Source organism: Equus quagga, chromosome 7, assembly GCF_021613505.1.
Source record: "Equus quagga isolate Etosha38 chromosome 7, UCLA_HA_Equagga_1.0, whole genome shotgun sequence".
Classification (NCBI taxonomy): Eukaryota; Metazoa; Chordata; class Mammalia; order Perissodactyla; family Equidae; genus Equus; species Equus quagga.
Genome location: NC_060273.1, coordinates 14,340,704 through 14,362,683, shown reverse-complemented (window position 1 = coordinate 14,362,683; position 21,980 = coordinate 14,340,704). Strand labels below are relative to the sequence as shown.

General features: G+C 44.6%; 1 long non-coding RNA gene across 1 annotated transcript; it reads left to right on the top strand.

Annotated features, from left to right (window-relative positions):
* The first annotated feature begins 7,855 nt into the window (after window positions 1-7,855).
* Window positions 7,856-19,122, top strand: LOC124242820 (uncharacterized). The gene is made up of 3 exons (XR_006889512.1): window positions 7,856-7,987; window positions 18,186-18,241; window positions 19,067-19,122. It is a non-coding gene; the product is annotated as an uncharacterized LOC124242820 (long non-coding RNA).
* Window positions 19,123-21,980: the final 2,858 nt, after the last annotated feature.

The window sequence follows — 21,980 nt, the reverse complement described above, 5'->3', positions numbered from 1 at the left end:
ATGTGGGAAGCAGGACTTAACTAAACTCATGACCTGGCACTAAGCCCAATCTAGAACAGTCAACTCTGCCAATCCACAGATGTATGAGCAAGAAAAAGAATATTTGCTATCATATGCCACTGAGATTTGGGGATTGTTTGTTACCTAGCAATAGCTGATGAATACATTCACGATAGTCAAGTATTCTGTTACTTTTACCCAAAAGCATTCTTAACAAATATAATCAAGGTAACACAGCAAGAGCGCCTGGTCCGTATTAGGTGTTCAATAAATATCAGTTTCTTTCTTCTCACTCTCCCACACAGGATCCTTTCTGGAAAAGGAAGAAATTGAGTGTTTGTTGGCCTTTGGTTTTGGTCTATGGCTCCTTCAATAGGTTTTCCCTTGGAATTCAATCATTTCTGTTGTGTCTATTTTTCTAATATAACATTATTCCAGCCTTCAAAAAAGAATTAAAAAAAAAAGCCTTCAGCAACATGGACTATGGACTTAAAATTCAAAGAACTGAGATTTCTGGCATGGTGTTAATAACCCAAAGATTTATGGAAGCGTGAGTATACCGACTTTTTGCTCAGCCCTAAGAAGCAGTGACTTAAACCAGCCGGTGAACTTTCTTTTTATTTTATTTTATTTGTATCTTTTATGTCTGTACTGAGGCTACAATACAAGGTGACTGCTGTGTAATGGTCTCTTGCTGCTAGGAAATGCCCAGGCCAAGCCCGGGAGATTGCTTTCACAGCAGGAGACGTTGATCTCAAGACGCTGTCCAATTACAGTGACTGCGTGGATTAGACCATGTGACGGAGGGGGCGGAAGCGCACTTGACTTCAGGATCTTGTTTTGGGGGCAGCTGCCCTTTCAGGGGCTCTGCGGATAGAGTTGTGTGTTTGTGCAAGCTGAACTGCTAAATCCAGAGCGGACCACTTAGGATGGTCCGAGGAGCAGCAGCGTCAGCACGACGTCAGCACCTGGGAGCAGGTGACAAGTGCAGAATCTTAGGCCCAGCCCCAGACTTACAGACTCAGAATCTGCATTTTTTTTTTTTTCAGATTTTTATTTTTTTCCTTTTTCTCCCCAAAGCCCCCCGGTACATAGTTGTGTATTCTTCGTTGTGGGTCCTTCTAGTTGTGGCATGTGGGATGCTGCCTCAGCGTGGTCTGATGAGCAGTGCCATGTCTGCGCCCATGATTCGAACCAACGAAACACTGGGCCGCCTGCAGCGGAACTCGCGGACCTAACCACTCGGCCAGGGGGCCAGCCCCTCAGAATCTGCATTTTAACAAGATCTTCCGGGGAGTCTTTTTTTTAGTTTTAAAAATTGAGATTGGGGCTGATTATTTTTAAGAAACAGCAGACACAGGGAAGAGCTCTGAAAACATAATAGAAGTTACCCCTTTGTATGGGAAATTTATGTTTATAGAGAAATTTCCATTTGTAAGGGTGCCTTCCTCTCTGAGTCAGGAAGGAGAGGACGGCTAAATCTCTAGAAACTCTTATCAGTAGACAAGGGAAAGACTTAATCTACATAACACCTTCACCCTTGTTTACGTGCTGGCCTCATCTTAACAGAAAGGTAAGGTTGGGCCAGCCCAGTGGTGCAGCAGTTAAGTTCACACGCTCTGCTTTGGCGGCCTGGGGTTTGTTGATTTGGATCCGGAGTGCAGACCTACACACCACTTATCAAGCCATGCTGTAGCAGGCGTCCCACATATAAAGTAGAGGAAGATGGGCATGGATGTTAGCTCAGGACCAATCTTCCTCAAAAAAAAAAAAAGAAAGAAAGAAAGTTAAGGCTATTTTTCAGGGGCTGCAGCCAGCCAGGAGTGTGTGCAGAAGAGAAAATTTTGATCTGCCAATCAAAACTCATCCTGCCAGTGCTTCCCACACCAGCCTGTGCTCTCTGAGCCCTTAAACCTTAGCCTCCATTCTGGATCAGGGAGACAGATTGGAGATCCCTTCTCCTGTCTCCTTGCCAATCGACTGTGTCATAGTAAACTGTCTTCCCTCAAAGGCCAGTGTATACAGTATCGGCTTCTGCGTGCATGGGTGGACAGAGAGCCCTTGCGCAATAACAATTCCCCACCAACACTTGTTATTTTCTGTTTTTTATTTTCTATTTTTTATAACAGCCATTCTAATGAGTGTGAGCTCGTATCTCATTTTGGTTTTGATTTGCATTTCTCTAATGATTAGTGATGCTGAGCATCTTTTCACGTGCTTATTGACCATTTGTATATCTTCTTTGGAGAAATGTCTATCCAAGTCCTTTGTCTATTTTTCAGTTGGGTTGTAATTTGTTGTTGTTGAATTTTGGGAGTTCTCTATACATTCTGGATATTAATCCCTTATCAGACAGATGGTTCGCAAATACTTTGTCCGATTCTGTGAATTGCATTTTCACTCTGTTGATAATGCCTTCTGAAACAAAAATTTTAATTTTCATGAAGTCCAATTTGTCTAGGTTTTGTTTTGTTGCCTGTGCCTTTGGTGTTGTGGAAGATCAGAATTGGCCTCAAAATGTGTCTCTTTGGCATGAGGATTATTTTGGGCTGGTTACTTTTAAAAACTGCAGACATGGGAGAAGCTCTGAAAAGTAAAATTTACCCTTTGTAAAAGAAATCTACATTTGTAAAGGAAATCTCTATCTGTAAAGGTTCTCCCTCTCTGTACCAGGAAGAAGGGGGGATGACCTTATCTCTAGAAACTCTTATCAATGTGGAAGGAAAGGACGCAAGTCTGCATAATAACCTGACTCTTGTTTACTGTACTTGTCTGGTGATCTCCCGTAACTGACTCCCCCACCCCCAACATCCTCCTTTGTCTTTAGCTGAGGATGCTATTTAAGATGAGACCCTCTGCCATTTTGGCAAGTTACTCACTTTTCCTGGGTCTCTCCCATGTGTACATGTTATAAAGCTTTGTTTGAGTTTCTCCCTTTATTCTGTCTCATGTGAATTTAATTTGTATCCCAGCCAGAAGGACCTAGAGGGCAGAGGATTTGTCTTTCTCCCCTACCCTGTCATATCCAAGAAATCACTGCCAAATCCAATGTCATGAAGATTTGCTCTCTATTTTCTTCTAAGAGTTTTATAGTTTTAGCTCTTACATTTAGATCTTTAATCCATTTTGTGTTAATTTTGTATATGGTGTTAAATAAGGGTCCAACTTCATTCTTGTGCATGTGGCTGTTCCGTTTTCTGAGTCAGTGTTGTGCCAAGTGCTCTGTCCTTACTCCCATTCCTCACCATTCAGTGTCCTTCCTCTGTGCTCCGCTGCCTCATATCTCCTCATGCCACTTATTAAATTGAATTGTAATTGCTTCTTCACTTTTCTGTCTCCTCCACTAAACTCCAAGCTCAGTGAACGTGGGAACCCCACCCGTCACTGAATCTCCAGCTCTCGGCGTAAAGTAGTTAATCAGAAAACATGCACCAGTGTGACAGAACAAGAATCGTATTTTATCTTTGTCCCTGGTTCCTGGTACAGAGCTCCTAAAACCTTCAGAATCTCCTGAGTAATGAGTGTCTTCTGTTATTCATCACAAGCTCCTTTTTCACATCGGAGTTTGTGCTAATAAGATGACTTAGGAGGGGGCCCTTGGAGAGGCTCAAGCTAGGGCTGGTCACTGGAAAGATTAAACCAGTGACCAGAGGGTAGGAACTTTCAGCCCCAACTGCTGACCTCCAAGGACAGTGGGGTCGGGGTGGGGGGCTAGAGATTGAGATGTACAAAAACTCTTGAACAGCTAGAGTGGTGATCCTCCAGGTTGGTGAACCCATCAAGATGCTGGGAGGGTGGCACACCTGCTCCGTGCTCCCCTCCTCCCAAACCTTGCTATGCATCTCTTCCATTTGTCTGTTCCAGAGTTTTCTCTTTTATAGTAAATTGGTAAATATAAGTGAATTCTGTAAGCCGTTCTAGCAAATTACTGAACTTGAGGAGGGAGTTGTGGGAGCTCCCGAATTTGTAGCCAGTCAGTCAGAAGTATGGGCGGCCCAGGACTTGTGGCTGGAGTGGGAGCAGTCTTGTGGGACTGAGCCCTGTAACTTGTGGGGTCTGACACTAACTCCAGACAGTGTTAGAATTGAATCAAATTGGACACCCAGTTGGTGTCGGAGAATCAGAAAACCTGTTGGAAGAAACTCCAGGCAGCCATGGATGTAGCACGTGTCCGGTAAATAGTAGCTATTCTTATAATCATTATTGCCAGTCCCCTACTCCAACCTTTGCAAACTTCTGCAGAGGTATCTGAGTGTTTTCCATCTGTCTTTTCTTCTGCATAGAATTTAAGCCAATCTAGACATCTATATTTCTGATTAATGAATCAGAGATAATGATCGAAACTGGGGCCAGATCTCAAGATGGCTCTTTGAGTTTTTCTGAAATCGTCTACTTCAACACCTTTGGAAGGAAAATGTACCACAATGATAAAGTCAAAGCAAAGACATTCATATCCATGTAGTGATCAAAGGTCAAGGATAAAGACACATCTTGAAGAATGATTGCCCCAAACTGATTGTTGTGACACTAGCCAGCATTACACAGCCTGTTACCCCCTTTATTCTTCCTACTTGGCACCCATTAACTATTGATTATTATCAGAAATAAAACTCACCTAGTTAAATAAAAATATTTATTCTGATATGAAAAAAAAACCAAATACATCTTGAGGCGTCTGGCCTGGTGGCATAGTGGTTAAGTTTGCACACTCTGCTTTGGCAGCGTGGAGTTCATGAGTTTGAATCTTGGATGTGGACCTCGTCAAGCCATGCTGTGGCGGAATCCCACATACAAAATAGAGGAAGACTGCCACAGGTGTTAGCTCAGGGACAATCTTCCTCAAGCAAAAAGAGGAAGATTGGCAATGGACGTTAGCTCAGGGGCAATCTTCCTCACTGAAAAAAAAAAATTAAAAACACATCTTGAGATTAAAGCAGTCTTCTGAATACTGGGGGTGGAGGGACATTTGCAGCTAATTTAATTGATTGTTTCCTTCATGTTCTTGGCTGCTAAAGATTAATGTTGGTTTCGAAGGTAGGATGCAGTGGCTGGGAGAAAATTCAGCATGAAGTTTGCCAGTGACAACTATATAGACCGTAGAGGAATTAATTTGGAGATCCTTGGGGTGGGACTAGAGGAGCAGAGATTTCATTCAACTCAAGGTTGGATTAACATCTTCGGGAGCCTTAAGTCCCCCAAATATTGCAGCATATAACACTGTGTGTCTTCCTGAAGGGGATGCTCTCTCAGGAACAAACCACCTCTGACGTGTTCTTGCCCCAAAACTATTAGCCTGAATCCAATCAACTCACTTCCTGTTCACCAGAAAGACAGAAAGGGAGTTCACACCAGGAGAAAGCAAGCAGACAAATTCAGAAGGCAGGATATTTTTTAAGACAACTGGACTGATTCTTTTAAAAGTCAATGTCATTCATTTCAGGAAGCTCATTGTTAGTGTAAAGAAATACTACTGATTTTTGTATGTTGATTTTCTATCTTGCAACTTTACTGAATTTATCTATTAATTCTAATAGTTTTTTGTGTGGAATCTTTAGGGTTTTCTTCATGTAGGATCATGAGCTGTACACTTAAAAATGGTTAAGATGGAAAAACATATATTTTTTACACAATTTTTTAAAAAGTCAATGTCAAAAAAAAAAAAAGATGGAAAGAGATGAGAGGACTGTTCTGAGTAAAAAAAGATGAAAGAGACAACATGACAAACCAAACATGAATTTTAACGGCATCTGGTTTGAGAAAATGAAGCAGCCATAAAAGGCATTCTGAAGATCATTGAGGAAATTTGAATGTGGACTGGTGAAATGACAGTGGAGGATGTGCTTTAATTAGCCTCAGTTGTCTGTTTGCAAAAGTAGTTAGGTAACCATTACTAAAACCCACACTATATATATAGATAGATAACATCTCTGACACTTGGATAACAGGCGGGGTGCTTACGTTTCTCAGGAATTGAGAGTTGACTTCTTGTCCAGTTCAGGCCAGTTGAGACCACTGACTCATCAACTGGGCCTGTGCAGATGACGGATAGGTGACTCTTCAATGTCAAGGAGTTGAAAACTCCACCCTCAGATAATGGTGATGCCACCATTTTGTGAACATGTGCCCTATGAAGAGCCATGTAGCTCAACTCTGCTTGCACAGATCAGCCATGACGTCACTCCTCCTCTCCTCCAGTCATCTATTCCTGCTCTTATACTGCCCCACCCCTTTATGCCATAAATATCCCTAATCCCCATTTTTCCTGTATGTGGATTTGTGACTGGTTCTCCTGTCTCCTCGCTTGTCTGCCTCATGATTAAACCCTTTCTCTGCTGCAAACTCATGTCTTGGCGATTGGCAGAATCGTGTGGCGTGCCAAACAAACCTAGTTTGGTAACACTGGTATTAGATGACCATATAGATTTATTTCTAGTATTTCCTTAGGTGTAGTAATGGCATCAAGATTGTGCAGGACAATGTCTTTATTCCTACAAGATGCACACTGAAGCATTTAGGGATCAACCGTCCACAATGCCTGCAACTTACACTCGAACGGCTCAGAAAAATAAAATAAGTAAATCAAAATAATAAATAATAGAGAGCAAAAGTGACAAAATGGTAACAGTTGTTGAATCCAGGTAGAAGGTATACTGGTACTCATTGTATCATTTTTCCAACATTTAGGGATGTCTGAAAGTTTTCATAACAAGGTGATGGAATAAATGATTATGATTCCTCTCTGTCTTTTTTCTGACATAACTCAAAATAGAAACAAAACTAACAGCAAGTGGGGGAGGGACGAATGGGTGAAGCGTGGGGATTTTTAGGGCAGTGAAAGTGTTCTGTGTGATACCGAAATGGTGGGTACATGATTATGTATTAGTCAAAACCCATAGAATTGGACACCACAAAGAGTGAACCCTAATGTTAGCTATGAACTTTAGTTAATAACAATATATCAATACTAAGTCATGAACTGTCACCAAGGTACCACACCAATACAAATTGCTAATAACAGGGGAAATTTGGGGGGTGAGAAAGTGTATGGAAACTCCCTATACTTTCTGCTCAATTTTTCTGTAAACCTGCTGTTTCTGTAAAACCGCTGAAAAAAATTATCTATTAATTAAAACAACAACAAGGATAGATAAGCTGGAAAAATAATGGTAAAGAAATCAAGAAGAAAAATAAAGGTAAATTAATAATCTGAGAAGTTAACAGTCAGAAATGCACACACTGGGGTACGGGCCACAATTTCAGCTCTGATCTTCATGGGTGCTAGGCAAGGAGGAAAACATGATTAAAAACATACACTTACTCAACAGAGGTTAAGACGTTTTTTGGGAGGAAGGGAAGAAGTATGAAAGAAGTCTCTCCCATTAGTCCTAAAATAAAGGTAATAAAAGGTTATGTTTGTATCCTCAATAGTCCTGAAATTTATTCAAAATCAAGTTGCATGTGTAAATTATTATAAGTAAAATTGAAAACATAATAATCGAAAAAAACCCTAGACAGCAAAGGGAATGTATGGAAGTCCCAGAAAGTTCTCGTTTCCTCTATTTCCTCAGAATGATGACTTCATTGCTTTTGCCCAACTATCAAATATCAAATTCTTTCCAAATAATTGGGGACGGGGTTCCCCTTTTTTTTGCTACGAGCCTTAAACTCTGTGGTGTGATCCAGCCCTGATACAGCTCTTTTCTTTAGCAAACGTTTATTTGCTCAACAAATATTGACATCTCGATATCTGCCAAGTGCCAGGCACTATGTTCGGTTCTGAGATGACAAAGGTCAAAAAGTAAAATCTCTGCCCTCAAGGAATTGACACAGTGACGGGAAGAGAGGGGACTGACCAGCAGATCTCACCCGTGGGTAATGAGCCCAGAGAGATCAGGGATCAGGAGAGGTCTGCCACAGCAGCAAGGAGGCTTCCCCGGGGAGGCAGTGACAGTGACTGGCTGAGGCTTGAAGAGGAGCTACCTGCCAAGTAGGTGAGAGGAGGGAGGGCGGGCAGGAGGCGAGCCTGGCAGAGGCTCCGGCGGGGAGCAGCTGAGAGGGCAGGCAGCGCTGTCACGTGCTAGTGGCTAGAAGGTTGGCTGTACCGGAGTTGAAGCTGGATGGGTGGGCAGGCACCAGGTCTGGGGGCTCCAGAAAGGTTCTTCTCTTAAGGTTAGACTCTAACCTGATGGTGACTGGCAGGCTGCTATGCAGGGGAGTCTCCTGGTCACAAATGGGAAAATGGAAATGTCCCCCGGCTGTTTTGGAGGAGGTCAGACTCAAGGCAGCTAGACCAGTTCTGGGCTGTTGCTGCAATGAAGGCCTGACCCAGGAGTGGAGCTGGAGGGAGGGGTGGATTCACTGCGACTTCTGGAATAGAACCAACAGGACTTACTGGCAGATCATAGGTGGGGAGAATGGGAGGGAGGAGGTAGGCTGACTCCCACGTTCCAGGCGGGGCCCTCAGGGCGATCCTGGGTGAGGAAACCAGGCAAAGAGCTGCAGGAGGAAGAGAGGAGGTGACACGTTGAGTCCCAGGGACCTGTGGAGGTCCATATGGAGATGTGAGTCGGCCAGTATGTGAGCAGGTCTGGAGTTCTGGGGCAGGGAGGCTGGGATAAGACATAGAGTGTGCTGTGGTCTTGAGTGACCGGGTGGGGCACAGCAAAAGGACTGCACTGCTCCCTCCTCAGCAGTCTGTGTACACATCATTAACAGTTACCGTCCAGATGCCCTGTGCGTGCCAGGCCCTGGCCAGGGGATGGAGGTCGTGGGCATAAACAGAGACTATCGAATGAGAACAAGCAAAGGCTATTTTCTCAGAGTTTGCTATAGCAAGGGAGTCGGCCCCCATCATTTGCAGTTTGGCAGAGATCCAGGCAGGCAGAGGACTGTAAAGCTTTATAGTGGAGAGAAGGGAAGGATCTGGATGCCCCCTGAGTGGAGGCTGTTGGCATGGGGAAGCTGTAGGCGGGCTAACTAGAGGTGGACGTCCTATGTGATTGGTTAGGGGTGCATGTTTGGCTGTCACTGGTTGGTCCTATGTTAGAAGCGGGACAAAAATTAGGGAAGCTGTCAGTTATTAATTAATCCCTGGCCATTTGGGGCTGATTGCTGCAGGGGTTATTGTTTGGCTTCCTGGGCTGGTTGCTGGAGATAGCGGTCTGACTTCCTCCAAGTCTGATTTGGAGATAGCAGGCTGGCTTCCTGGGCTGGTCTGTAGATAACGGGTTGGTTTCCTGAGCTGGTTGCTGCAGACTGTGGGTCAGAGTTCTGTTTTGATATGTGATCTGGCCATTGTCCATCTGTATCTTCAGGCTCTCAAGGTGTAGCTGTGAACATACCAGATACAGGCCTGGCGTTACATTCGAGGAGACGAGACAGGCATTCAGCAAGTAAATAAATGTATCATCAAGACCCTTTCACCCAGGTCTCAGTCCTTTTACTGTCCTTTCAACTAGTCCTGTTTTTTCAAAGACCCTAAGCACTGGCTGAAAGGGTCTTGATGAGAGAACTCTGATGGGTTTTCAAACAAAAACGTGTACATGAGTGTTCGTCATAGCAGTGTTCACAATAGCCCCAAAGTGGAAGCAACCCAAAGCCTATCACTGGATGGATGAGTAAACAAAATGTGGTATATCCATACAATGGAATATTATTCAGCCACCAAAAGGAATGAAGTACTGGTACCCGCTACAACACGGATGAATCTTGAAGACACGATGCTAAATGGAAGAAGCCGGGCACAAAAAGCCACCTACTCTATGAGTCCACTTAAACAAAATGTCTGGAATAGGTGAATTCATTAGTGGTTGCCAGGGTTAGTGGTTAGGGCTGCATAATATTGCATGACATTGTGAATGGACTTAACGCCACGCAATTGTACACTGTAAAATGGTTAAAATGGTAAATTTTATGTTGTATGTATTTTAAGCGCATAATCAGTGCACTGAAGATTTAATCGGATTAAAAATATATATAGCCAAGTCTCTTATTTGGTCAACTTTGATCAAACAGAGGAAAATTCATTTTTTTGACAACGGGAATATCAGATCCTAGAGAATTACTAAAATTCAAATGGAAAATATAACGTAGTGTCATCAAAAAGACAGCTTCCACTCGGGGGGAATAGTTCACTTTCTCCCCAACTAAGTTACTATTCACGCTAAATGGGTTCTTCTTTCCAAGGCTTTAATACGATCATGAAGCGAATAAATAATCGTGATGAGTAAGAGGTGATTTTTTTATTTGGCAAATATTGCAGTTTTCACACTTAAAAGATATCTAACGTAGAAAAGTAACTCAATCTGAATTATTGCAAAGTGAGTTTAATGACATAATAATGTAACCTATTTAAGGGAATAGCAATGAATATTTTTTCCTAGAGTTAAAGAACCCTGGTTCGTTTAACATCATTTACTGATAAACACTATCAGTCTCAAAAAGGGTGATCTTCAGTCTTACTCTTCTGTTGGGTACAATTTTTTCTGCTCTAGGCATTGAGCTGTGGGCTGCGCATAGTCACCTAATCCACCCCACCACAGTCCCCCGCAGGGTAAGACTTCTCTGCATTTTATAGAGAGCTGATGTAATTTGCCCAAATTCTCTCAGTTAATAATACATCTGAGGTTCAAACCTAGCTTTCTTTGATTCTAAATCCCATTTTCTTTTTCTTTTTTTTTTTTTTGAGGAAGATTGGCCCTGAGCTAACTACTGCCAATTCTCCTCTTTTTGCTGAGGAAGACTGGCTCTGAGCTAACATCCATGCCCGTCTTCCTCTACTTTATACGTGGGACGCCTACCACAGCATGGCGTGCCAAGCGGTGCCATGTCCACACCCAGGACCCAAATCGGCAAACCCCGGCCGCTGAAGCGGAACGTGTGCACTTAACCGCTGTGCAACCAGACCAGCCCCTAAATCCTAGTCTCTTAATCGACAAACTTATTCTGTCAAGAGCCAGACAGTAAATATTTGAGGTCTTGCTGGCCACGTAGTCTTTGTTGCAAGTACTCAACTCACCAAAGCACCACAGACAACACATAAGCAAATAATCATGGCTGTGATCTGTACTGCAATGTGGGCAACGAAATTTGCATTTCATCTGATTTTTCATGTGTCCTGAAAGATTATTCTTTCACTTTTTTTCAGCAATTTCAAAATGTAAAAACCATTCCTAGCTTGCAGGCCACACAAAAACAGGCAGCAAGCCAGACTTGGCCCAAGGGCTATAGTTCACTGACTCCTACTCTTGATCTCTGCAAGGTCCCCAAATCCAATGTCTACAGTGGACAGGCAGACCATAAAATGAGTGAAACAAGCTTGGTAAGTATTAGGGGTTGGTGGGGACTGTGGCAAATGGGAGAGCCCATGGCTCCCTAAGGAAAGCTCCTATTCAGCTCTTAACTACTGTTGCCACGTGAGAATGTGGGCCCAGTATTGCCAATCCTTCTACGTATTCAAAGGAGAAAAGCTGGAAATTCAGGTTTGTGTTTGCAATCTCTTTGTTTCAATACTAGCAGTGAATTCAAATTTATGAAGGAAAATACTGTGTATTGAAACACATCTTGGATCAGATATGGCCCACAGGTCTCCTTGTTTCAACCTCTTCACTATAGTTGCATCAATTCTCAACCCTGGCTACTCTTGGGAATCACTTTGAACTCTTAAAAAAAAGAGACATGTCTGGGGGCCAGCCCAGTGGCATACCAGTTAAGTTTGCATGCTTGGCTTCAGTGGCCCAGGGTTCGCAGGTTCAGATCCCAGGCACAGACTGACACACCGCTCATCAGGCCATGCTGTGGTGGTGTCCCACATGCAAAATAGAGGACGATTGGCACAGATGTTAGCTCAGCAACAACCTTCCTCAAGCAAAAAGAAGAAGATTGGCAACAGATGTTAGCTCAGGGCCAATCTTCCTCACCAAAAAAAAAAAAAAAAACCCCACAAAAAACAAAAACAAAAAAAACCAGAGATGTCTGGGCCTCACCTGCCAAAATAAGATTTAAATGGTCTACAGTGGAGCATCTGTATATTTTTTAAGCCCCCCAGTTGATTGTCAAGTGTAGGCACTACTGCCTCCTTTGCCCAGTTACGCACACGTATCCCTGGAGTGTTGGACATACATGCTGGAGGGTAGATCTCCAGCTGCTTTCAGTCTAAAAGTCAACTCATTGAACCTGTTCCTGCGCCTACGCCAAAGGTGTTGTATACAAACCTGCCAACCTTTATACAAATAAAGGACTAGAGTCTTTTCTCCTGCTCCTTAGTCCTTCTACTTGTTGGATGCTAACAACACTTCTTGCCATGACTGAGGAGCAAAATCATAATGGCGCTCCCTAGTGAGGTAGGAATGTACCAGGAACCCGCTCTTGGGAAGACGGGTGGCAATTCTGTCTGCACCGTGCCCCGCTCTGTCTAGAATCCTGGGGACCTGGAACCCTGGCTGCAGTCACAGGAGCCCCAGCCACAGATGCAGGCTCAGGGGCCTTCGACAGCTTCCCTGGGCTTCACCTTGGCCTACTTGGTCTGGCCCAGTGAATCAGTCGGGGCTCAAAGCAGCAACATTCTGGGTTATGGGATAAGAGATTTATTCTAGGAATTAGACCTTATGGAGCAGGAGGAGGAACCGGGGAAAGGATGGTCCAGGAGGGAAGCTGGAGGATCAAAGAGGCACTGGCCAGGCCATGCGAGCCACCAAGCACATTTGGCCACCAAAATAGGACAGTCAAGGGAAGGCTCTATGGCAAGTTGTCCTTCTACACGGCCGGTGGTGGGACAGCGGCCACCGTTGGTCCACGGGGTCAGCAGTCAGAAGAGCTGGATGCAGAGCAGAGAGCAAGGATAAGTGGAACCCAGGGATGTCTCTGTGTCTTTTCGTCCCTCAGTGTGTCTGACCACCAGGAGCCTCTGTGACGGCTGCTGCTGGTGCACTCACGCTCGCCTCTTTCAGCCAATCTACCAGGGGAGAGGCTTCCAGAAAACACGTTTCTACCTTCACCGAGTTGACACAGTACAAACCACACATCCCTGCCCACCTCTCTCGCCTCTTCCGGCCGTCACCCTCTGTGATGGTTAATTTTATGTGTCCCCTTGAGTGGGCCACAGGATGCCCAGATACCTAGATAAATAGGATTCAGAGTGTGTCTGTAGGAGTGTTTCTGGAAGAGATTAGCATTTGAATCAGTAGACTGAGTAAAGTAGACTGCCCTCTGTAATGTGGGTGGGCCTCATCTAATCAGTGGAGGGCTTGAATGGAACAAAAGATGAAGGAAGGGAGGATTCTCGATCTCTGCCTGACAGCTTGAGCTGGGATATCGGTCTTCTCCTGAGACTCAGACCATTGGCTCTCCTGGTTCTCAGGCCTTCAGGCTTGAACTGCAACTACACCATCTACTTTCCTGGGTTTCCAGCAGAGGGTGGGACTTCTCAGCCTCCATAAGTGCATGAGCCAGTTCCTTATAATAAATCTCTTCTGATAAATAGATAGATAGATATAGATAGGTAGATATAGATACATCTTCTGTCGGTTCTCTTTGTCTGGAGAACTCCTCCGCCCCTCTCCTCCACCACTCTTCTCTCAGTTCCCTGAAGTTGCCACGTTCCTTCCCACCCCAAGGACCTTTCACTTCCAGCTGAAATGTTCTTCCCTTCACCAACTCCTCTCTAGTTCCTTTTCCTCATCCTCTAGGGCCCAGCTAAAGTCACTGTCCCTGGACTTCCAATCTGAATGATCTCCCTGTTTCTGTTCTCTCATCTGTACCACTTGGGGTTGTATATCTACAACAAAGAGACGAGTCTCAATGAATGGCATGGGGTTGTAGATTTACTCGTAGGATCTCTTTCTGGTGCCAGCTCTGAAGCTCTTTGAGGGCTGGGATTGTGTCTATTTTGCTCCCCCTCGTAAACCCTGTAGTAGGTCCCAGAACATACCTAGGAAATAAACGAACATAGTCATTTTCAAGGTCAATGTCTGATATAGTGTTTTGGAGAAAAAAAATCGGTCGCTTGCCTAGTACATGGCTTCATCTTGCTATATAATTTATGGTCTACATATAACAAGACAGAACAAAGAAACAATACTTAAAGTCTCTGCCAGCAGGCAAAAATTAGCCTTACCACCTACCAACCCTGCCTGGTCCCCACAGGCCTGGAAAAACCATTAGAAGCAATTGCTAAAACTTTGTAGTGTAACTAAATAATCCGTTCTCAGCAAGAGTTTTGACGGCCAGAGTGCAAGGTCCAGAAGGTTTCTATGGCTTCATGGCCTACATACATTCACAGCTGGACATGCTTCTTTAACATCTGCATCATTTTCTCTGTGAGAATGCTTTATCTGAATAGACTCTGTTGCTTCAAAAAATCTTTTTTCCAGGGACAGCCCCAGTGGCCTAGTGGTTAAGTTTGGCACGCTCTGCTTCGGCAGCCCAGGTTCAGATCCCAGGCATGGACCTACACTAGTCATCTGTTACCGGCCATGCTGTGGTGTGGCGGTCCACATTAAACAAAGGAAAAAGGAGGAAGATTGGCAACAGATGTTAGCTCAGGGCAAATCTTCCTCAGCAAAAAAAATATATATATTTTTCAAACAAAATTCCAGTCAGTCATACTCCCGGTAATAACAGAGGTTTCTACTGCAATACATGAACTAACAGACACAAGGAGGTTGGTGGAATCCCCAAGACATTGTAGATGCTTAATAAATGGTGGTTTCCTCCCCACATCTCCAAGGCTAGTTTCTTCTAAGGATGGAAAGTGCTACTTAACTCAGATGACTGATTATGAAAATGTTCCTGAAAGAAAATAAATAGGTAAATCAAGGAGTTTGCTTTGGGGACGATAAAAATAAATATTTATTTATTGTTTAATTTATTTTATTTTATTTTTGATGAAGATAAGACCTGAGCTAACATCTCCTCTTTTTGCTGAGGAAGACTGGCTCTGAGCTAACACCCGTGCCCATCTTCCTCTACGTTATATGTGGGACGCCTGCCACAGCATGGCTTGATAAGTGGTGCACAGGTGGTGTGTAGGTCTGCACCCAGGATGCGAACCTGCGAACCCCGGTCCACCAAAGCAGAAGGTGTGAACTTAACTGTCGTGCCGCTGGGCCGGTCCAAAATAAATAAATATTTAAAAAGAGCTGCTGGGCCTTACCTCTGCTCCATCTTGAAGCTTAGTTGTAGATCCATAGCATGCTTCTTTCTTTTTTTTTTTTTAATGTAAAAAATGAGTTAAAAGCTGGAGAGGGGCTGGCCTGGTGGCACAGGGGTCAAGTGCACATGTTCCTCTTTGGTGGCCCGGGGTTTGCCAGTTCGGATCCCAGGTGCCGACGTGGGACCGCTTGGCACGTCATGCTGTGGTAGGCATCCCACATATAAAGTAGAGGAAGTGGGCACAGATGTTAGCTCAGGGCCAGTCTTCCTCAGAAAAAAAGAGGAGGATTGGCAGCAGTTAGCTCAGGGCTAATCTTCCTCAAAAAAAAAAAAAAAAGCTGGAGGAAACATTACGCTGATTCGGAAAATAACTCTTCGGAATCAGGGGCTCAGTGTTTTCAGGGGCGATTCTGCTTCTTCCAACTGGTTCCCATAAAAGAATTCTTCTTCTTCAACCGCATCACAATGTCCTTATGGTTTTAGCACAGTCCTTCCACCCGGCATGTAAGAACCTGGGTAGCGAAACCATCTCTGTGGACTGGAATCATGGGCTTTTACTGAAGCCAGAGTGGGTCTTCTACCACCATCAGACTTGGTGGGAGATCTCCAGCTTGTCCAGGTGGGGACATTCACCCTCCCCATCAGCGCCACCTCTCTGGTGACAAGGCCACCACCCTCTGTTCCAGAGGGGCTACAACTGGGCTGAACTATGGCACAAGGGGTTGTCCACATGGCATGGACAAATTGGAGAATTGGTAAGTCTTGTGGCATAAAGTGGGTGCCATAGACTGGCTATAATTGGTGGACAGTCCTTTCCAGGTGACAAGAGGACAGCCAACATAGCTTCTGGGCACTGGCAATATATGCTTACTTAAGTGCTTGCTGAAGTCAAGATCAATGCCTCCTCTGGGTGACACAGCTGTGTGTCCCCTCTCCTCTTCCCCAGCTGACAGGCAGTGGCTCTCAAAGTGTGGTCCCCAGATCAGCAGCATCTTGTTAGAAATGCAAATTCTCAGACCCCACACAGACTAACTGAAACCCCGCAGGGTGGGACCCAGCAATCTCTGTGTTTTAACAAACCCTCCAGGGGACTCCGAGGTACACGGAAGTTTGAGAACTGCTCTAGCGGAGGGCAGCGCTCCTCAAACTGTGCTTCGTACTAGAATCTGCTGGGAAGCTGTGAAAAATCCTAATGCCCAGGCTTCCGTCACACTGATGAAGTCAGAATCTGGTGGGGAGACGCAGGCATCAGTAGTTTTTAAAGATCCCCCAGGTGATTCAAACGGGGAGGCGAATTTGAGGACTGGTGGCTGCTCTCCCGCCTCGCAACTCAAGAGTGTGGTCCCCGGACCAGCAGCATCAGCATCACCACGGGGCTTGTTAGAACGGCAGAATCTCAGGCCCCACCCCAGACCTGCTGATTCAGAATCTGCCTTTAACAACATCCCCAGATGGCTCGCAAGCACATTACAGGGTGACAAGCACTGGTGTAGGTGCAATCTGAAGTGTGTCTCTCAAACTTCCTGACTTGTGGATCAATGATTTACTGAACCAGTCCAGAGGTTGCTGCTTTTGTTTTTCTGGTTCTCTGGTAACACTCCTTCTCCCCTCAGCAATGGATGCTCTGGCTGGGGGAGAGGAGAATGACCACAGCGAGGGAAATTAAATTCTGTGAGTGCCTTAAGGGAGCCCCGCAGAGTGAGTAAGGGAGGAAGAAACACTCTAATTAACATTTGGGCATATTCTGGACATATTCCACTCACTATATTATTAGTTGACACATTGTCTCACAGCTCCTCCCATTGGAGGACTCCCCACGAGGCAGCTGTTTCTGACTCTCTCCACCCCACCCTTCAATTTCTTATTTCATTCATTTCTCAACATCTCACCAGATCACTGCTGAGTGACTTAGAAAGTGAAACCAAGGCTCACTCAGAACTGGAATAAATATTAACCTGGACTTACTATCTCCTTGAAGAAGTGGAACAAACTCCAGACTAGGATAGGCTGGCTTTGTGACCAAAGGGAACAGAAACTTTCTGCCTTGCAATTTTTTTAACTGCCGAGATCTTTTTTTATGAACCCAATCGACATAGTCTTTTTCGCCACCTTGAAAGTGGGATGTGGCTATACGTTCATCTCTGTATATGTGTGTTTGTGTGTAGTTACAGCAAATACGGACTTTCAGTGAAGCCGGTACCTGAGGGTTAGTGTAAATATTCAATAAGAACAGGATTTCCCTTCCACCTTGCTCCCAACACATAGATGCAAAGAAGTTAATCTTGTCAATTTGCTGTTTTCTTATTTAACCTGAAGGGTGACTCTGGGGTCACAAGGATTTATGAACTTGTTTACAGAAGATGAAGAATGCCTTCAAGGGAGTTATGATCGCCAGATAACCCTCCCCCAACTGCTGTAGACCCCAGAAGTCAGATTGCCCAGGGACTTATTGGGAGTGAAAGAAACACCGATTACCCTTTTGTTTCTGCAAGATTCTTCCTGCCAAGCCCCTTAGCTCTATAATGCCCCCAGCTCTCTTCTCTTGTCAAGGGGGATTGGAGAGAACCCATCCTCCCACCTTCTCACTTTGGCCAATTTGAATAAACCTTTCTCCATCTCCCAGCAGATGTCTCAGTGATTGGCTTACTGAGCATCTTGCACACGAACTTGAGATGGACAGGTTCAGTATCACCTGTGCATCCTGGGCAGTGGGGTATGGAAAGAGGCTGGGAGTGAGGAGGTCTGGACACCTCAATAGCAAGTCGCCTGCTCTGCTGGGTCTCGGTTTTCTCAATTCTGTAATAAGGAAGTTCGACAGCTGCGGATGCAAATTCAAATACCTTCAGGAGCCCAGGTGGAAATCTAAATGGGGCTAAGGGGTGCCCCTCCTCAGCCCCTCTGTCCCTGTTAACCTGTGGGAATGTGGTCCAGTGTTGCCAGATTTCAAGGGAAGCAAAAAAAAAAATCTGGATTTTTGTTTGCAATTTTCTGACATTTGAATGTTGGGAACTAATATAACTTCTTTTTTTTGGCAGAATTTGGAAACTGCACAAAACACTCCTGAAGCCATAGTTCACCTGGGACCAGCCAGGTAATGACCTCTAGACTAAGTGATTTCCCAGGATTCTTTTAGAATTCTGTTTCTGCCCCTTTAATGAATCCGTTTTATATGTAGTTGTAGGTGTGTCTCTAGTTTATTCTTTCAATAAATATTTGAGTACCCACTATAAGCTGGAAACTGTAGTTGATTAAAAAAAAAAAGAACGAGATGGGGTTTCTACTTTTAGGTGAGCCGATGGGAGAGCTAAGGGAAATGCCCCAATAAATAATAAGGCTTCCTGAATAACTAGACTTCCTGGAAAATCTAAGGAAAGGCAGATCTGGTGCATTAGCAAGACACACAGTCCTTTCAGAGGCTTGGTATTGTCATCTGTACAATGGGAAGAGTAACACCTCCCCGTCAAGCCTGTGCGAAGATTAGAATTCTGTGTATAAAATGCCTGGTACATAGTAGATGCTCAATAAACAACACTATCTAGTGCTACTACTTTTATTATTACATTATAAACTTGAAGTTAGGGTTTGGGTCTGATTAAAATCATGCGATGGCAATCCTTAACTTGTAAGCAGCCGGTTGTGTTCCCAAAGTGTATGCCTCAGAACTTGTTTTCCAGTGGAGATGGCATCCGTTTCTTACTTCCCCAAGGCAAGTCCAGAAACGCCTATGTAAACTACAGGGTGGCCTAAATATTGCACAATTGTGATTTTATTAAAAAATCAGAAAACAGCACCGATGCAATGCAAATACAACAGAAGAAGCTCTTTTGCAATCTCTTTTTTACAAATGATCGAAAGGCTTTTCGCTGCTGTGTGTGGCGCTTGAGATTCTAAGGCAGTTTTGTTTTTTTTCTTTTAGGAAGATTAGCCCTGAGCTAACATCTGCCAATCCTTCTCTTTTTGCTGAGGAAGACTGGCCCTGAGCTGACATCCATGCCCATCTTCCTCTACTTCATACGTGGGACACCTGCCACAGCATGGCTTGCCAAGTAGTGCCACGTTCACACCCGCGATCTGAACCAGTGAACAATGGGCTGTTGAAGCAGAATGTGCAAATCAACCACTGTGCCACCGGGCGGGCCCCATAAGGCAGCTTTAATTAGAAGCCCGGGGGCAAGAGTTGCATACTTGATGGTTCCGAAGGGGTATCTAGGGATGTTTTAAGGGCCTTTAACACAGATGGTTCTAGGTTTTTTAATTTGTCTAATTTTACTTAAAAACTTCTAACTTTCTTGTCCTTGAGCCAATTATCTCTAACATTGTTCTCACACTTACCCTTAGAGTACCATCGTTAGGCTGATGACTCTAAAATTTGCATCTTTAGGGCACACTGTTATATATTCAGCTCCCGGGTTGGCATTCGTACTTGGAGATCGCATACACATCTTAGATTCAACAAGGTCAAAACAGAACTCTTGACCCAAATCTGCTCCCTCCCAAGCCTGTCCTACATCAATAAATGGCATTGCCATATGCTGGGTGCTCAGGTCAAACCCTGGGAAATATTCTTATTTTTTCTTATTCCCTCAAGTAGACCTGTGTACTTTGGCTCCAATAGCCCATGGCACTTTATGCAAAATATGGTCACATCTCACCATGTGCCATCTACAGGTCAATTCAAGCCACCATCAAGTCGACTCCGACAGCCTGCCGCCCCATCTCTCTGCCTCTCCCACTGCTGTCCTTACACGGCAGCCAGGGTCTTGAAAGCATGAATGACATCTCTTCCTTGCTCAAAACCCTCCAAAGGCTTTCCATCGCAAGTGGAATAAAACTCAGACCTGTTACCACACCCCACGAGGCTCTATGTGATCTTGCCTCTCTCCATTTTCCCCTCGAGCCAGCCTGCCTTCTATATGTCAACACGCTAGGCTTATAGCAACTCAGGGCCTTGCTTATCTTGATCCCGTGCCAGGAACCTCTTCCAATGACATCTCCCTTCTCATCATTGTCTCTTCCTTAGACAGGACTTTCCTATCCAAGTCTGGCAGAGACTTCTAGTTGTCCTCCAATATCTACTCTTCCCTTTTCCCAAAGAAATGGAACCTCCTATTTTTAGCTGAGTCCGTAATCGGCCAGTCTCCCTTAAACTGGTTATTGCTACTGGCCAATGCAATATAAGAAGAAACATAACATGGCAGTTTCCAGAAACCATTCTTAAAAGATCATTGGCACATACCTTTGCCTTTTATTCATTCTGCTGGCTGGCATGTGACGTGATGGCTGGATGTGGAGCAGCCATCTTAGACCATGAGGTAAGCTTAGAAATGGAGGCTGTGCACAGCAGAGCAACAGAATAGAAGGAGCCTGAATCACTGAGGATTTCACGGAGTGCAATGACCACAACAGACCTGGGTCACTTGCTTCTGGCCTCCTACTTGAGAGAGAAATAAACTTTTATCTTGTTTAAACCACTGTTATTTTGGATCCTGTTATCAACTTAATTCTAATTGATAGACTAACCTGGCTAAGGCAGCCTTCTTTTATATTTATCTGTATTTTTTTCTTCAGAGTACTTAGCACCTGAAATTACCCTACATATTTACTTATCCTTTTATTTCTTTTTTTATTGTCTGTCTTCTCCCTTCTGAAAGGTAAACTCCTTGAGGCCAGGGATCATCTGACATTCACTGCTATATCCCTTCCCCATGGAAGACTGCCATAATAGGTGCTTCATAAATATTTGTGGGATGAATGGGTGAGTGAACACCTACTATGTGCCAGGGAGGGGAGATACAAAGACGATTAGCATGTTGTTTCCTGAGTCCCTTGCTTGAGAAGCTCACGGTTTTGTGGGGACTGACTTTCTAGTTTGAAGCGGCCGTCATCCTCATTGGATTCATCTAGAACAGTGGTTCTCAGCCATGGGCAGTTTTGCCCCCAAGGGACATTTGCCAATCTCTGGAAACATGTTTGATTGTTACAAGTTGGAAGATGCTCCTGGCATCCAGAGACTGGAGCTCAGGGATGCTGCTAAACATGCTACCATGCAGGGGACAGCCCCCAAAAAAGAGAATTACTTGGCCCCAAAGGCCAATAGTGCTGAGGTTGAGAAACCGTGACCCAGCAAAGGTCAATGCCAATTAGATCTGCCGGGGGCGGGGGGGGGGGGGGGGGGGGCCTGTTCGGGCTGCACGTGCCATGGGGCCTCTGTTGTTGTTAGTGAGTGTGCCGGATTAAACCCCAAGTAGAGGTCAGCTGAGTTGTCAAATTCTGCAAAGCTCTCTCATGGAGAGGCCAATCCCAACCACGGTCCTTTACTTGTCCCGTGGTCCATGTTCTGAGGACAATGTGAACATGGAGCAGGTAAAATTCTGTCCAGGACTCTAGAAACCAAGCCAGAGAAGCTCTCCAAACAGTATCATCATTGATATGAAGAACTCCAACATGAATTTTCACTTCACCTGGTTTCCTTGGGAAGGCTGAGAGACCTCACGCCACACTGCTCTCTGCTGTCATAAATCTCTTCTCTATTTCTGTTTGGGTGAAAGGAGCATATCTACTTTCACAGCCCTCCTGCAAAATGTAATTTTCACTTGCAGATAAACAAATGATAGATGAGGGTAGTCTACCGGACCGGAGATTATGGAGGTGATGGTCCTGGGCCACTTCTTATTTTAACTATTAGGGTTTTTTTTGTTTGGTTTGGTTTTTATTAGCTTTCTAATTTGTTAGACACTGATGCGCTTGGTGACCTTGGCAGGACACTTCATCTCCCTGAGCCTCAGTTTCCTCATCAGCAGACTCAGGGAGCTGGATCAGGCCATGGCTTA